We start from the raw sequence: 5,000 nt of genomic DNA on the forward strand, positions 1-5,000 counted from the left end.
TATTAAAAAACATTTTTGTTAAAGTAAATAAATAAATGTTAGAAAGAATTAATTAAAACAAAATTAAATGAATAAATTAATAAATAATTGTAAAAAAATTTGACCGAGCTCTTTACACGTGGTGACATGGTAGACAAACAAACACCCGAAACCCGGACAAACAGGCAGAGCAAATCCAGTAAGCACCCTTTACAAGGCGGCTTAATAATCCAACGGCATGTTCGCATGCTGTCAGTGATAGGAACGAGACCCGAAGGGAAGTAACTCATTACCGCCTCTTTCCAAAGTAAATGACGTACACACTTTTGCGCCACTTAACCTTCACAGTACCAATGATATTACTCATGAACGGCCCATACTTTCTAAAGAAATATTCAACATAAAAAGTATCCTTCTACACAACCCACGCCATCCAAATAGAAATAAACAAAGTATAATGCCTTCTTTAATTCAAAAGTGGGTCGTCCACAACCCACCACATATAGACTGTGTAGTTCAAATGACGTCACTATTTATTTGTTTATTTACGGAACAATTCTTCAAAAATCGGTCGTTATGAAGGATCTATGGTGTTTGAGATTTACATGAAGTCTCGATCAAAAATCCATGTCCCACCCCATATTACCAAGGGCGGGCTTCTTGTCCCCGTTAAGGTCAACACTTGTCCTCATGCTGTCAGTGATAGAACGAGACTCGAAGGGAAGTAACTCGGAGTTCTGGGTGCGGGAATTCCCGCAAACGTATGAGTCTGTCAGTGGGTTTCGTCCCCTGGCTCGGTTTGTAAAAGCGTTAAAAGCTAATATCTTCCGTTTGACTACCGTTAGGAATGTAATTTTTGGCATACACCCGTCTAACCCTTTTCCTAACAATTTCACGAAATTTGAGCTTAATTGACCCAGATATACAAGTCTTACCCGACAAACACCGACCGACCGCCTCAAACAAACAAACAAACAGAGAGAGCAAATCCAGTAAGCCCCATTATACTAATGGCGGCTTAAAAATAAGCAAGTACTGTTTTATAGTTTTCGTCTAAACTTTTTGGATCGGCCAGCTGCCCCGACGGAGAGAGAGGGGGTGACTGAGAAGACAGAAATAGAGATAGAGAGGCAGATTGACAAGCAGACAGACAGACAGACAGACAGACAGACAGACAGACAGACAGACAGACAGACAGACAGGCAGACAGGCAGGTAGACAGACAGACAGACAGGCAGGCAGGTAGACAGATGATTCTCTGCGGACATTCTGTTTCATATGTTCTTGAATGAAGGCCATAACAAATCACGTACCCCCTTTCTCCTTGAAGACAAGAGAACCGGCCGCCAGGGCGGCAGCACTCTCTCCAGCCACGTCACTTCCGGGTTTGCCAGGTCCGATCTTGATGCATGGTCTCTGCATAGTCATCTCCTCTGGACGTCCCCAGAACTGATGATCTATGTCCCCGTCACCCACCTGGTGCATAACATCCACGTTTAAATCATTCCCTTTAAGCTGAGCGTGTGAGAATGACCCACCTGTATACCAAGCACCTGTGCCTCAAGAGTTCATGTGTTCCTGTGGGTACATACACTTGATCAGCTTCTATCTCACCTGTGAGAGCATGTCGCACCTGTATAACGAGCTCCTGTGTGAAGGGGTTCCAGGCATTAACGAGGTAGTCGAGCCCCCACCAGGCCATGTGGGTGCATACACTTGATTAGTTTGTATTTCACCTGTAGGAGCATGACGCGCCTTTATAACATGACCCACCTGTATAACATGACTCACCTGTATAACGAGCTCCTGTGTGAAGGGGTTCCACGAGTTGACCAGGTACTCGAGCCCCCACCTGGCCGTGTTAGTGCTTTTAATCTCACCTGTAAGAGCATGACTCACCTGTATAACGAGCTCCTGTGTGAAGGGGTTCCACGAGTTGACCAGGTAGTCCAGCCCCCACTTGGCCGTGTCGTACATAGCGTCCAGCTGTCCGGCCGCCCCGTAGCCGTCCTTGAAGCGCTCAGCCCCCCACAGCAAGATGGTCAGTGCCCCGGCCATGGGGAACCCGAACTTCACGTGGTCACCCGCTGCCACAAACACGCTGGAGATTGTTACGTGCAAACGAGTTTTAACAGGGAGCACGTACATAGGGACGACTGTATCCCAACCAACAGCAGGACAAAAAAACAGACTGACAGAATGGCAAGCATGCAGGTACACAGACGGACAGCAAAAATTATCCCTTTTATTTCCCCTCTCTTTCTTTCTCCTGCCACTCTCTCTCTCTCTCTCTCTCTCTCTCTCTCTCTCTCTCTCTCTCTCTCTCTCTCTCTCTCACACACACACACACAGAGGAAATCTGGGGATACCGGCAAACACAATGTCATAACCAATTAAGAGGTGCGGAATTTCTTCTGGCAGACCGAGACTCACCATCATACCAGCCTCCCACCACACAGTCATTCAGGGCGGAGTCATTTCTCCAGGGGATGGGGTTGTTAGCCGGAAGCTTGCCGGATCGCTGGGCGTAGTAAAACATCAGCGACAGTCTGATGGCCTCCGCATAGTCCTTGGTAGGCGTGGCTTCACACACAGGAGTAACATGTGTTACATTGTGTCTCAACATTAATGAGAATTACAATTTGACTTGTAGCCTCAAATCCACAGGACAGAACAAACAAAAAACAATAACAGATACTTGTTTATATTTTCTTTTAATAAAAGATGGTCTTCCTAGATCAGGGCCGGACCAAATGAGTTGTAAGTGGGGGGTTCCTCCTTTTTGGGGGGGACAAATCAGCGAAGTGGCAAAGCCACAAGTGCGCGCCTGCAAAGCAGGCGCGCGAACTAGGGGGGTCCGGGGGCATGCTCGCCCGGAAAATTTTTGAAAAACGGTTAAAATCTGTGCAATCTGGTGCATTCTGGGCCTTGTTTTGAGGGTTAAGGCCTGTCAGTGTGAGTGGGGGGGGGGGGGGGGGGGGGGTACCTTTTTCTCATCGGATTTCACATTGAATAAAAATTGTTAGAGACACACAAAATTTATTTAAAAAAAAAAAAAAAAAACACTCAAAGGAAGGTACATGCTTTTTCCAGGGGTGGGGTTCCGGAACCCCTGGAACCCCCCCCTGGGTCCGGCCCTGTAGATCATTTTATACATAGGCCTACATATCATGTATTATAGACTATCTTATTTGTATTCATGTAAAATTCTTCTTTTACCTCGCTTTCTCTCTTCTCAGTTTGACATTGTTCTAACAAGAAACCGCGTGACGGCGTCTGAAAATATGGGTGCAAAATTCGGGAACCACACTTACCAACATCAGGACGTCTTCGCGGCGTTTCATTTCTTGACTTATCATTGGCATAACCATCCTCTATCTTTGTCAGACTTTTTAAAAATGTCTTCTGAACACACCTCACCTTCTTACTTTTTACCCCTGTATTTTAAGGGATTCACGAGTCACTGAGTATAGTAAGTACGAGGGAAACTGAGGGAGGTTGGTAACCAATTGCAGGGCCGGACTAGGTAAGTACTAGGGGGGGGCGGGGCGGGTTCTGATGGGGGTCCAGGGGGCGAAGCCCCTTGGTGGGGGTCCAGGGGGCGAAGCCCCCTTGGTGGGGGTTGCTGAACGTTTTTTGATGTTTCTGGAGGGAAAGGAAGCCTCTCCTTCAACGAAAAAGGTAAATTCGACAGCAAGCTGTATAGGCAATGAAGAAGAATTGAGATTTCATGATGACCCAGATGCACAAGCACGGACGCAGTTTGCTAGAATATACAGGACTAGATGAATACCCGCTTCGCCGGGTGAGTGGCGCACCAATACCTGGATCATCATGAAATCCGAGGAGAAATCGCATCTCTCACCCCCTCATGACATTTTTCTTCAACGATTTTTGGGATGAAAAGTATGAGTCCTTACAATCTCAATTCTTCTTCATTGCCTATACAGCTTCGCCGGGCGCATCGTACGCGATTGACGCCACACGAAGGAAGGGAGATAAACGCGCAAAACACTGAAGAAGATAAGGAAGAGTTACTGGGAATGGATGTACAGAAAAACCATAAAAATCAAAATCGGTTAAGCGCGGCGTGTTGAAAATTTTCATCGATCAGATTGTGTCCGGGGTCTACCTGTATATGCCCACCAAATTTGAAGCAGATCCATCGAGAACTTTTGCCGTGCATCGCGAACACACAGACAGACAGACAGACAGACAGACACAAGCCGTATATAGATATAGATCCTGATACAGCCCTCGCCACTCATTCTCCACGCATGTTTGGGCCACCTACCTGATGTCAAACGAGAAACATAAGCCTACATTTCGGTGACGGTTAGTGTCAAAGGAATTGGACGAAACTTTGTTTAAAGTGACTTCAGAACCGCAAGAATATATCGAATTTGTGTTTCCTGAGTATGAGAACGAAATAACAGTTTATTTACAATCAATTTCGTCGATCTGACAACTATGATGCAAGCAAAACCCCGTTTGAACATAAGAGGCACACTGACAAAGGGACTCAACTGTTTGAGGCTTTCGCTCATACACCTTGCCTAAAGAATAAAACGGGGTGTGTCGCTCCGCATTATGCTATTAAAGTACTCCACTACTTGGTGGATGAAACAAAATATTAAACAAATAAGCAACTCACCGGCTGCAACCGCCAGATTGGTAGACTCCAAGGAGGCAGACAACAAGTCACGTGGACTGACGTCTGCTTCGTTCGTCGAGCCCACCAGGCAGGTCAAGGTCACGGCCAAAAGTAGTGTTCGCGACATTCTATGAATTCGATAAAATGAGAATAAAGATCAGTTTTCATCTCTTTTGCGTCTCATTGTGTTTTTTGATTATGTGTTCTACTTTTTTGTTTACCCTTTGGTCACCTTTGCACACTACGTTCATTCAGCCGAGCTGGACTCCTCGGCCTTTAACAATACAAATTTAATGATGAAATAAATCATCAAAATCATAAAACAAGAGGCGAAGCCTTCAAGGCTCACGTAAGAAATCGACAAACA

General features: G+C 45.8%; 1 pseudogene; it reads right to left on the bottom strand.

The window, feature by feature from the left end:
* Positions 1 to 5,000, bottom strand: part of LOC138953506 (endoglucanase E-4-like) — an 11,564-nt pseudogene that overhangs the window by 5,842 nt on the left and 722 nt on the right.

The sequence above is a fragment of the Littorina saxatilis genome, linkage group LG17 (assembly GCF_037325665.1).
Source record: "Littorina saxatilis isolate snail1 linkage group LG17, US_GU_Lsax_2.0, whole genome shotgun sequence".
NCBI classification, from domain to species: Eukaryota; Metazoa; Mollusca; class Gastropoda; order Littorinimorpha; family Littorinidae; genus Littorina; species Littorina saxatilis.